The sequence below is a fragment of the Bombus fervidus genome, chromosome 9 (genome assembly GCF_041682495.2).
Source record: "Bombus fervidus isolate BK054 chromosome 9, iyBomFerv1, whole genome shotgun sequence".
NCBI classification, from domain to species: domain Eukaryota; kingdom Metazoa; phylum Arthropoda; class Insecta; order Hymenoptera; family Apidae; genus Bombus; species Bombus fervidus.
The window spans coordinates 10,378,001-10,391,950 of NC_091525.1; the positions used below are offsets into that span (position 1 = coordinate 10,378,001).

A 13,950-nucleotide genomic window follows, 5' to 3' on the forward strand; every position below is an offset into this window, starting at 1 on the left:
ATAAACAATTCAATTCTTTCCAAACAGAATATATAATCCCAGCCTCTCAAAAAAAGAATCTCGATAAAAGATTCAATTCTTTGAAAACCCAATATTAACACAATCCTATCATTTGTGATAAAATTTCCCAATAATTTAAAAAACCCATAAACTACCCTCAAGACATAAACTCCAGCCTTTCCAAGTTCAACGTTATCTAACATAACTTTAGCATTATCGATAAAATTTTTCAATCGCTTAAAAAGTATATAAAGTACCTAAGACATTACTATAAAATATAAATAAATACGGTTTTCTCTGCCGGTATTCCCATAATCTCGCCACTCTCGATAAAAATTTTCATCACTGGAGGAACAGTTTAAACGCGGCTCCGGCTGTTTAAAAAATCGTGTCCTCGATCAGACAAGTCTCGATCGTAACTCCGAGGCTATCGAAGCTGTGCACCCAGCCAGGAAGAATCCCGCGCGTGGAAAATATACGGACAGGTCGAAGGGACTGCGGTGGTTCGTGACCAATGTTCTCGATTTTTCTTCAGATTCGTCCCACCGGTCGGGACATGAAAAGGAATGTCGCATCTTTTCTCTATCAGAACGTCTAACGGTACAGCAGGCAACCTCGTGCATTTGCGTACGCAAGACCTCCACGAACTAACGGAGTTAATTAAAATCGTTAAGGATGTTTTGCGAGGCCCGTCCCTTCTGCTGTACAAGGATTGCTCGACTCGAGCGAACATATATCGTTGCCTTTTGCAAGGATTTATATTTTTTCAATAGGAATCGTAAAACTTTTTTTTTTTAGGTATGGTGTTAAAGATTCAAACTTTTGCTCTCCATTTTTCCGTTCTCTATTTTTTTCTATTTTTTTCTTTTTTTTGGATTAAGTTGGTTTTAACAATATTTTAGATATTTTATGGATATCTCGAGTGAGAGACATTTTAATAAAAACGATAGGATTAGGTTAATATCGGGTATTGGGGAGAAGGAATTGGGTTTTGGGTTTATTGATATTTTATTGATAATTTACGTGAAATGGTTATGAAATTATGAAAATTTATATCGAGAAATATGACTTTTCTTTCACGATGTATCGTTATATATTTTATACGTGAAAACAAGAAAATTCTTTTCTGGATGGAGTGCGAGATTTTGTATTCCATTTAAGATTTCCAATAAATCGAAGACCAAGTAAATAACGATCTGCTGTGTTTACGTGAAACAACAGTAACTTCTTTAGGATAAAAGTGTTCCGCTAATTTTTTATTCCACGACTCTCGCAAGAAGTTCAATTTAATTTCGCGATAAGGAAGATTCCACTCGTATATCAGAGGAAAGTAATTCCACTTATTCAATGAATAAGGTAATAAGAAAGTAATGAGCGTGTAGAGTAATTAGCCTCCGTGATAATATCTACGAACAAGCAATTTTTTTTTTAATTTACACGAAAGAAACGTAGGTTTCTCCTCTCAATCCATACACCGAGAATCTTCTAATAAAAAGTGGAACACCCATTCACAACAATACCACAACCTACCATACTCCTAATCTTTACTATCTTCTCTATAAACCTAGAAGAACCGACCGTGTCATCAAAACAAAAAACACGCATCTAATTCCTAGATCCGATCATCTTCACGGAAATACTTTTATAAATAGAATGATCAACGTTCTGACGTTTTCTATCACAACCTACCATACTTCCAGCCATCTTTACCGGATAAACAAACACCTCTATAAATCAGAAAAGCACGAACAATCAATTACTATATTCACTGATTTCTACGAAAATACTGCTTTAAATAGAACGATCGGTATTCTGTATTCCTGATATTTTCTACGGGAACCTAACCATATTTCTAATCCTCTTTACCAGACAAAATAAACATCTCCAGAATCCAGAAGAAAAAACATGGTCAATCAACTAACTAATCCCTGGATACAGTGATTTTTGCAAAACTACTTTTACAAATAGAATGATCAACTCTGACGTTTTCTATCATAACCTATCATACTTCTAATCCCCTTTGCCAGACTATAAGCCAGGAAAGGCACGAACAATCGACCAACTGATCCTTAGATACTGCGATTTTTGTGAGAATATTGTTTCAAATAGAATGCTCAACGTTCTGTGTTCCTTGCGTTTTCTGCCAGAACCTACCGTATCCTCCATCTTCCTTACCAGAGAAACATCCCTAGAAATCACAGAAAAATTCATACGAATATGATATAAAATTCTTGGATCCAATGATTCGCAGGAAAATACTGTTCTAAATAGAATGACCAACACCCATAAATCCAGTCTAAGCGATTAAATAATATCATTGAAGCAGGCAATGTGTCCAACGAAAATATCGATATTGTTTCGAATAGAATGCTCAACGTTCTGTGTTCCTTGCGTTTTCTACCAGAACCTACCGTATCCTCCGTCTTCCTTACCAGAGAAACATCCCTAGAAATCACAGAAAAATCCATACGAATATGATATAAAATTCTTGGATCCAGTGATTCGCAGGAAAATACTGTTCTAAATAGAATGACCAACACCCATAAATCCAGTCCAAGCGATTAAATAATATCATTGAAGCAGGCAATGTGTCCAACGAAAAAATCGATATTGTTTCGAATAGAATGCTCAACGTTTTGTATTCCTTGCGTTTTCTGCCAGAACCTACCGTATCCTCCGTCTTCCTTACCAGAGAAACATCCCTAGAAATCACAGAAAAATTCATACGAATATGATATAAAATTCTTGGATCCAATGATTCGCAGGAAAATACTGTTCTAAATAGAATGACCAACACCCATAAATCCAGTCTAAGCGATTAAATAATATCATTGAAGCAAGCACTGTGTCCAACGAAAATATCGAAACACTTATTATTAACTCGTTCAAAGGCGACCATCGTTTCGATTGCAAGATTGAGTCGTTCGCCAAAGATTCCTCCAGTTCCCATCCTAAGAAATATTAACTTCCATGAAGAAGAAGAAGAAGAAGAAGAAGAAGAAGAAGAAGAAGACGAAGATGAAGAAGAAGAAGAAGAAGAAGAAGAAGAAGAAGACGAAGATGAAGAAGAAGAAGAAGAAGAAAATAATGATAAAGAAACGGCATACATAGCGTCGACAGATTTATGCGGCGATAATTATCGCGACCGTTATCTGCTAATCGTCTGAATTCCATATTGCATCCTACTATATTTCATCGCGAGCAACGTTTGATCAAAAGCTCCAAGCAGATTTTCTTCTTCCGCAGCTTCTTCTTCTTCTTCTTCTTCTTCTGTTTCTTCTTCTTCTTCTTCTGCTCCTTCTTCTTCCTCTTCTTCTTCTTCTTCTTCTTCTTCCAATCGTTGAAGATTTCACGCTCACGCGTCACATGAAAACTCGCTATTGACACAGAAAACGATTCGTTCGTTCATACGTTCGTTCAGATCACAAACGTCGAAGCCTGTGCGTGAATTGTGCACGTCGTTAATCCTGTTATTATTATTATTATTATTATTATTATTAGTTTCACGTTGACTACAGATTCTGTTTCTATTTTCGGTTGATTGCCACGGCGAAAATAACCGTTCCGCGTATTATCGTAGCCGGATGACGCTCGAAACGGACCAAAAGTCGCCCGATCAAACAAACAGACGGATAAAATTGGCAGCCTGGCAACCATTATAATATCGTGCATGCTATATCCGGGACCATTTTCAAGATCGATCGTCTCGAAATAATTCATCGAGCTGCTGCTTAACTTCTTGCAATTTCTGTTTAACGGAATGCTGGATTCAACGTTTTATTATTCAACGCTTTCTTTAGAAAATTTGATTCTTCAGGGGACGAAGATGAAATAATGGAGCTTTGGTCGTTCGAACAAGATTTTTATTATCATAAAAAGTAGTTGGAAGATAGCGGTGACGAAGCTGAATTTAATCGGAAACTGGCATCGAAAGCCTGACATTTTTGTAAATTGAGAGAAATGCCAAGTAGATGTTAGAGAATTGTTGCGGAGGAGTAAATTATCGAGGAATGTAATAAGTACATACTTGATGCGAGAGAATTTTTTTATTACGATTTCTCCTGACTGGAGAACGGTACAGAAATCTAAATTCTAAATTGTTCGTAAATTTATTTATAATATATTTATATTAAAAATTTGCAAACGTGTGATTAATCCGCCACAGATCGATTATATAACTAATAACAGGTTATGCTTTACTACTTTATATAAAAGACTCATTCGGTATTAAATCAATCACATTTACTGATATATAATTTGAAGGACATTTTGACACGAGGAAGTCGATAGTTGGAATGTGCAACATCAATCAAACAATCAACAAAGCATTTACCTACTACACAAGAACTCCGTTCATCTACCGCTCAAGAATTCCCCACTTATTTTCCATTCAACAATAGTAAATCATAGATAAATCAATTAACATTCTAACGCGAAGATAGATGATCGCCGACTCAACTAAATAAGAATTCTAGTTATCCTCTGCTCAGAAATGTTATCCATTTCCTTTTCGATATTAGCGAGTCTTCTATAATCTAACTAACCTTGGATACGATCAGCTCAATCATTACGAAATTAAAAACGGAATCGTAGAATTAACAAAGCATTACCTTACAATAGAAATATCCTATTCGACTTCTATTCGGAGACTCCACTTACTTGCTATTCAAAAATGATAAATCATACACAGATATTCTAATGTAGCTAACATTCGCCACAAGAAATTCGACCATTAAAAAAAGCGTTTCCTCTATGCGCAAGAAGTTCATTTATACCGCATTCAGAGATCCTATTTATTTTCCATTCAACATTGATCACTTTCGTAAATTACTTAATTTTATTAAATTAACGACACACTGGAAAACGCTCTTTTTCCTTTTTCAGTCTTCCATTCACCGTTTTCTCCTACGACTCAAACGATACTTATCAGGAATCGAATCAATCCACGTTTCTTCCTACGACGTCTAATACGTTTTCTCTCTATCGTGTAGTAAAATCTAGCAGCTCCTACAAATTCCCTCTCGCATAACATTCTCCGACATCGCTACCCATTTTCGAAAAACCATCTCCCGTGAATAAGCATCGAAAGAGCCACTTATTGTTAAGCCTCTTATCAAGTCATGCCTTTCGTTCGACTGGAAGTTCAGATACAAACCAGATTTCGAAACAAGTCGTATTATTAAGATGACTCGAAGGAGGACAGTTTCTTCTAATTTTTCCATCTTCCATCGATTATTCTCTATACGCAAGTTAAGAATTAAATCAATCCACGTTGTCTCTTTCTACGTCTGCTACATGTTGTCCCTATCGTGCAATAAAATCTAGTAGCTGCTACAAATTCCTCTTCGAATAACATTCTGCAGCGTCGCTATCAATTTTTACGAAACCGCTACATATCCCAAAATAGCCATCGCATGAGCCACTTATTGTTAGCATACTGGCGCTTATCATCGTCGTATCGGACACTCCTTCGTCCGATTGGAAATCCAGACGATCTCGGAGCGAGACTGCGCGGTACTTAACATCGATAAGTCGCGTGTATATCGACTCCTTGGCGATTATTTCGCGACGAGACGACCAATTAAACGATTCCCATTTCCACCGTGTTGTGTATACGCACACGCCGTGCAACGATTCTAATCGGTTTTGATAAAACGGCCATCGGAATTCGAGTGGCAATTTCACTTAACGACGCTGTTAACATCCGCGCCCGCGTGTTTGCGTTAGCCGCAGTGTAAAAAAACAAGCAGCGAGGATTCACGATCGGTTTTATAGAGAAAGGAATGCGTGCTCGCGTGTACGCTGTTCGTGAACGTGCGCTCACAGACGGTGACTGACCTAGAAACACATTATCGCGATACGCGTTCCTCGCCGACCCACTGACGTGACACGCCCAGCCAATCCGGATCGATGTGCTCGCTTTTATCATCGCTTTCCTCCCGACTAAACGTCCGCCAAATTATCTACCATTCGTTCAGCTCGCCATACAAACGATTGTTAGGTTTTACGAGTTGCGGCACTTTTTCTTTCTGAGGAGCAATACATTTCATCGTCGACTATTATTCAAGCGATACGTTAGACCCAGCGATTTTCAAGCGCTGTGTGCCGCAGGAATTCTTGAAACATCCAATACCTGACTATATATTTCCTCGATGTTATAAACAGATTGCGGATTTTTATGGAAATTTATTTGTTCGAGAATATAATTGAAAAACTTAGAGCAATTACAGTTTTGGCTAGAGAATCTCTTTTGCCTACTAAATATTATAAGAAGCACTATACTTTCTACGTATATCTCTTTATATCGTGTGCATCCTGTGCAATTTTTCACTTTCAAATTTCTTACAAATTTACGATCAAAATCCTAACTATGTATACATGTATATATATAAAAGTCAAATGCAACTAACCAACAAATGTTTCATCGTGCGTTTAAATGTGTAAAATACGTAAAATTCATAATTATTAATCGAAATCTATTTCCACTTTCTATGCTTTTGAAATTTCCTATGAGCGTAAGAAAATTCAAGATCTAAATGAAAAGCAGAAGATTTAAGGCGGTTTCTTTCCGGTAATCGGTATCCAGGGTCGGTCCCGACCCCGTCCACCGATAAAAGATCGCGTTAATTGCCTTTCCATTAGACCGCGAGGAACAGGGGGCACGTGTAGAGTCGGCGACCAGTCCGTGACCGGTTCGTAACAGTCGTAGGAACGATCTAAGCGAGTTAGATCAGTTCGGGCGTCGGTAACGAGTGCGATCGTCGGTCTCGATCGGTCGAGCGACCAACCAAAAAATTAATTAAACTTCCCCAGGCTGCGTGGCATTGGTGAAAGTAATTAAATCCCTGGTGCACTATAGCTACCTGTTTCGCCGCCTCCTATTGTCGCGGCTTGTTAGCAGGAAGTCCTCTAACGTCCATCAGGAAAAAAGTCAGAAACGTTACGACAGTACTTTCCAATGTTATCGATGCTAAGAACAAATATTCAAATGTTTTTCGAGCGGCTATTGCACGCAAGTGATACGTGTCAAATGATTATACAGTAGACTAGCGAAGAACGAAACAATTGTTTATTGGAACAGCGATTAATTGGAGTTTGAAGATGACCACATATAAGGAAGATTGGAAAACAAGAATAGAAATTGTTCGAGAGTGAGATTGTTACAGATTTATTCGAATGTTCTTGTTCCTATTGTTGCAGGAATTTTGTCAAGATACGAAGTGTAGAGGAAATGTTTGAAGATTCGTAATGATAAATGCATTGGAGAAAATGTGAGTCTTTATCGTTTGATCGAGTTTGAAATGTCTAATATTGTTCGTACGAAGAGTTTGATAGTCCTTTGACGTTTGTATTTGGTTTACTGATCGAAGAACATGGATGAAATTATAAGTATTTGAAAATTCATAATGGTAGGTGTATTAAAAAGAATAGTAATCTTTATCTTTTGATCGAGTTTGAAATTTCTATTATTATTCTTATTGGCAGTTGGATCGAACGTTAAAATTGATAAAGGAATAGTAAGATTTGTATTGTATATGAAATACGAAACAATTTTTGGTATAACTCGATTATTATTAAATATATTAATTACAGGATAATGTGAAATTTCACCTCAACCAGCGAACTGGTAAGAATTTTATAACATTCTGGTTAAATGCTTCACAGGTTTATATTTATGAATGATGTAAAACGATGATAATAATATTGAGTGAAACGGTTTGTTTCGTTTGACGGTAAATCTCTGGGGATATAAAAGTCGACTTCCTTTTTCAGTAACGTCAGAGACACGCTTGTTTCACTTGAAACACAAGGACGAGGTATGAAATACTCTTTGTTGAAGGATAGATATGAAAGTTGACTGAATAATCCTATGCAAAAAGCATGACACTGTTAACGAAGAAACTTTTTTTGTTCCATACGATGAATGCGAAAAAAGAGCAAAAGAAAGGCAGACTGATATGACAGAAAAAGTTGCTTTCTTCCTTTTAAATAAATATCTTTTCGTATGTGTTGAAATAAAAATATGTGTGAAATTAGAAAATCTAAAATTCGTCACTTCAAGTTACTGTATCAATATCTGTCTATAATGAACGTCGATAAACCAAGTACATATGTATATAATTTCGCCCACGTTCATTGATCAATGGACCAAAACCAAATGTCAAAACAGACCACGAAGTCCGAGGGGAAAAGATCCCGCGTCACGATCACGGGAAGCGGAAACGCGGTGTCCACGGGTAAACTCTGTGCACCGTTAAAGGAAATCAAGAAGAGGAGAGTCGAAGGGGGGAAAAAAAAAGAGGAGAACGAGGATATTATGCGTTTCCTGGTGTACGAGAGCCAGCAAGTGGACAACCTTCTGGTATATCGACGGTATATATTTATTTAACTAATAATAAATGGCCGATGTAGCTCGCAGGCGTACAACTTGCAGCGTATATAAGGACAATACATCTCTATTTTATTCGCCGCTATAATGGATAGCGGAGCCTCGTGTGTATGCACACCGCGGCAACAATATAATCGTGATCCCATGAGACCGCTCTTTATAAAGGCGCTTTTGCGAGAATGGCCGCTCACGCGAGACAATATGCAGAAATCGCATTATTCGAAGCCGCGGGGTAGAAACCGCCACCGAGACCGGAACAATAAAATAGACGCTGGCGAAAGGGCGACTTCATACGCTGATGAACTTTCCTTCTTCTTCGTCTCCTTTTCTTAATATCTTTCCTACGTATATACTTTGTCCTCTTCCAGCATTTGATCTCTTACAGCAGCTTCATCTTGCAGAAAACATCTATTTTTCGTACATCAAAACTGCTAACAGATTCTAAAATGTCTGTGTAAATGAATAAAATAAAAAAGACAAACTGTTCTTTTTAATTTAGGACTCTGCTCTAGTAACGAAATTCTTAAAAAAAAATTTATGAACCAAGGGAAAAATGCCTGTCCCGTAAATCTATTAGAATCATAAAAGAAATATCTAAAGATTCGTTTCTATATAACACCGTGTGGAAATATTTCCTAAAAGTATAATTATATAGTTGCTGTTACGAGATCGCTATCGTAGACGACCTAAGACGTTTGCACAGTACTGTATAATATATATAATAACTAGGTCCGTAAACGATTGGACATTCCAATGGACCCAATAAACCTAAAACTGTTTTCTCCAACGATGACCTCTTGTTCCACGAAAGTCGAACGAAAATCTCGACGGAAATCGGTGATAAAAAGGATTTTTCGCGTTTCACCTAATTATGAGAAATCGGCCAGTTTCCCCGTGGACCGATAAGCTCTCGTCTAATAACAGGGAACGTTGTCGTTCGATGATCGCAGCGGCGAGGAAAACCAGCCCCGAGACGCTTAAGACAATGAGCACGTTGCCGAAGTATAGGTGAAAGCACACCAATCATCCGCAACAAAGAATGTTAACGTACTCCGTCAGCCATGAACAAACAATGCCGTCCAATTACACGAACGATCGTTGCATCTTTCAAATATCTCCTGAGAGACGGCTGATAAACAGAGACTCTTCTTTCCCACCCCTGCTCTTCTCTTCTTCTTCGTATAGTATTATATCGTCGTCTTTCTGCCATTGAACTCGTTGCAATCCTCCAGTTTATCGAAGTAACATAGTTTGAGACGACTAGGAACACGAGGTAAAGCTTAGGTGAAAGCATCGGAACAGGTGCGATGAATCTGTCTACGCGGAACGATGCTAACTCCATTGATAGCGTTGAAACGAGAATACGCATTTTTGGCAATAGTTCATAGCACTATAAAATGGAAAGTTTTTGCAATTTTTGCATACATTACATTGATTCTATATTATATTCTACGAAGTTCTTTAAATCGTTGAGCATACTGGAGAATGTGTAGAATTGGTACTGCACTATATTCTGTATGGCAGGGAAATTTTTGAAGTTGTCGAATACATTAAAAAATGTGTGCAATAGGTTCTGTATTACATTCTATGTTGATTTATGTGATAGGAGGGTTTTTTAATTTATTAAGTATATTGAAGAATGTATGGAATTAGTTCTATATTATACTCTACATGATAGGAAAGATTTTGGAACCTTTGACTATGTTGAAAAATATGAATTAATGGGAATTAAGTTTATACTTTATTCTGCGTAATGCGGAAGTTTTAAAGAATGAGTACATAAATTAAAAAATGCGTGGAATTTGTTCGATATCGTATTATATATAATAAAGAAACTTTTGGAATGTTTGAGTATATTAAAAAATGTCTAAAATTGATTCTATAGTATATTATATTCTGCATGATTGGAAAGTATTTGCAATTCTTGAATATATTCAAAAACGATATTTATAGAACTTGCTTGGGATTGGAAAGTTATAATACCTATAATTTTTTATCATGGAGTTTTTATGAATCTTTGTTTCGCATCATATGGATATCACATAATTAACAATTAAAAATTGATTCAAGAGGGCAACACCAAACCCGGAAGACTAAATACCAAAGGCTACGAAATTTTTCTGACTGAATTCCTAGAAGTTCGCATAAATGTTCCGCATGATATTTATCCTTTGACGGATAAACAATGCTAGCCAATTACCGGGTGCAATATGACGGTGTATAGTGTGGAATACTACGCGATTTTCCTCTTACATACGCGTGAAACGCATTACACGCTCGATTGTTACATACATGGAGTATATATACGAGCTAAGAAGTGCCTCTGAGAATGTGCGAAAGTTACACGAAAGGTGTCCTTATAAAAAATATTGAAATATTAACGCACATAAACGCTATAGTATTCTTAGAGAGACGTCAAATTGTTTCGCAAGTTAACGCAACTTTGTACGCCAATATGATAAGGAAGAATGTGTTAGTTTTACTCTCTGGAATATAGTGAATTGTTGATGATATTTTATACATCACAATATGTAAGAAAATTTCTAAGATATTTCACAAATAAAAATACAAAAATTACAATTTACAATATGAAATTTAATTAAAGAATATTTAATATTATAATTATATATAATAATAAACCTGTAGAATTGTAGGTATATGTAAAGATTGAGATATGAGATATTTTATAGATAAAAGTAATTAACAACTAAGTTAATACTTAATTAACAGGTACATGTATTCATATTTCATAGAATAAGCGTTTCTTCTAATGGAATTTCTATCAATAATTTTCTTACATCCTGTATATGTGTAATGCAGAAAGAATATAATATATATATTAACACATAAAATTCGTGACTCACCGATCGTTGAATATCCGGAATTTCCTGGTATCACTTCCGGTTCAACATTTGTTGTATCATACCCAAAGATGCCTGAAAGTGAAAGGAACCAATAATTGTATAAGTCTTATAGCGAAAATTATCTGTAATAGCTTATATAAAAAATATATGAAATCTCAAATAATACTTGGCAATATTGCTCTTAAAAGGTCACTTGGAATATTTGAATCAGAATGTTATTACAGTAAATCGATTTCATTTATACGATTACGTAGTATGTAATTACAGTTAATAAAACATGAAGATATACATACATTTTTAGTGTCGCCCAAATCGTCGAGAATATTCTTGGTTGTAGTAATTTTCATTCACTTGAATAGCAACACAGACACTATAAGACGAAAAACAGCTAACGCGACCGAGATATCGTGTTCAAAATACAACCACTCTCAATTAGAAACAGAAATGCAAACAAAAACAGCCTTGTATCGGGAAACGAACTGCGTCATATCTTTGACTTTATGTTTTTGTATACTCTAAGCAAATTTTATATTCTAACACGCACTGACTCTATAATCACGTTATACGCGAATAAAATACAATTCAATAAAGGACGGTAATTATAAAAAACTAATTTTCCTACAACCACATTGTTCTCGCGCTGCCACGCCCGCACATTTTAAAAAAACTAACGTTTACTGTTCCAAACGAGTATACCCGGTATCACTCTCGCAAAAGAATCGATACTATCTAAACGATTTCGATAATCGAAAGCAATGGCGTCCTTTTACGCGATAAAACGTCCAACCACTACACTTTCATACCTGGAATGAATAAATAAAGCTTTTAAGAGAAAGAATTTATTCTAATAAAACATAATAATGATTTCCTTTTAGTAAGATATATGTATATGATAAACGTGTACATTGAATATGAGCGAGATATGCATAAAACATGCGTATACGAAGTATATTCTTTTATCGTATTCAATACATTAAAAGTGAGATATATAATGATAGAAGCAGACGAATTAAAAGATATCGAATAAAAGACGACAATACGTAGCATGTAAGAATAAAGTAACAAATTTGTACCTCATATACAGCGTCAATCCGTCGATCCACCGTATCGCAAGGACGATCCCATGTATACTGACGTCTATCGTAAATAATTGCGAAGGATTCGATGGGGAGGGGGAAACACACTCATTGGTACGCGAATACAAACCGTGTATTTCAAATTAGAATTCCCTAAATTAATACGATTTTCTCACTTCTTACATTTTCGATTGCAAAACTGAAAGTATAAAAAGTTAATAATAATTAGAAATTACATATTCGTATTATGAAACACATAATGTGTTAAGAAAACACTTCTCATGTATGAACTAAAACATGCTTACTTTCTTATATCCTTAATTGTACACAGTATTATAGTTGCATATTACATATATGTATTGATCAAACAATTTATGTTTCGATAAAACATGTATATAGTTTCCGGTTATGAAAACGAAAAGGCACGGTGTAATATCTCCGGTGCTAGCGAAAATCTAACGCAACTTATCGCGATATTTAATACGTTGAAAGATCCTGCCGGGTAAAACGTATTCCGAGCAGCAACATTCACTTCTAACGATCCTATTAAGCATACGCAATCACGAGCAGCGAACAGGCGCCAGTTTAATGTCTAACTTAACCATAAAACAGAGGGAAAAACGTCTAATTAAGTTCCTACACGGAACACGGCGAATTTACGAGGTCGCCTAACAAGCTTTTGAAACACTGTTAATCCGCAGCCGATACACTTGTTCCACAATCTTTGGATAAACAGTCGGTAACATGGCGCCACGGTCATGAGCCACGAAAAAGTAGAGTACCATATGACACTACGCTAATCGACATAGATGACGTACAGAGCGGAATTATAATTATAGTAAAATGCAAATCGGTTCGGTTGGTACTAGGAGAACGCGAATGTAGCAATTAGGCTTGTGTTTATTGCTGTGTCCAGCAAACCGTATTTATTACATACGAAGGCAACCTATTGCTTCGTTAGAGACCACCATTTACATGGTTCTTTCTTTAACCATTGGTTACCAACTGGCCGACATTACTTTGCCGTTTTATGCTCGTGGATTTTCGAACTACCATGCGCGACTGCGTTCCCACGACAACGATAAAATTAATTGTTAACAAGCGTAGCATGGGAGAAACTTGATCCGATCGGCGCATGTAACACTCCCTTGTGAACACACGTCGCTTTGTGGTTTTCTAATCGCGTCGCGATTTAGGTGCTTATTGATTGCTTTACCATATCCGGTTTTACATATTATATTACGCTAATGGTAACAGTTTTTTATTTCCTTCAACTATTTTTCAGATATTCTTATTGGAACTTGTAATAAAATTATATGTAATATAGATTAAGAACAAATAATATTCCAGTGTTACTGTTACTTAACACGTAACATGATATGAAAAGGAAAAGTTTAGATTTCGATAATGAATTCATTTAATGATTGCTTTTAGCAACAGAATATATCTAAAAATAACTGTTCGCTGATAACGAATTAACGATATTAAAATCTTTAACCACTTATCCAAGATGATTTTATTCACTAATCGGAATTCTTACTCATTATCATAACCTCAAATCACGGAGCACTCGAGCTGGCTTCATCTAGTAGTACACAAATTATTTGAAAAAATACTATAC

At 36.1% G+C, this 13,950-nt stretch overlaps 1 protein-coding gene across 1 annotated transcript in view; it reads right to left on the reverse strand.

The window, feature by feature from the left end:
• The window catches only part of LOC139990710 (tubulin alpha-1 chain), a 143,839-nt gene extending 130,472 nt beyond the window's left edge, over positions 1-13,367 (reverse strand). Inside the window, exons 1-4 of the mRNA XM_072010170.1 lie at positions 12,635-13,367; positions 12,327-12,528; positions 11,547-12,056; positions 11,254-11,325 (exon numbers count right to left, since the gene is read on the reverse strand). The gene's annotated coding sequence lies outside the window, so the exon portion shown is untranslated. The remainder of the gene's footprint in view (positions 1-11,253; positions 11,326-11,546; positions 12,057-12,326; positions 12,529-12,634) is intronic.
• Between the last annotated feature and the right edge of the window lie 583 nt (positions 13,368-13,950).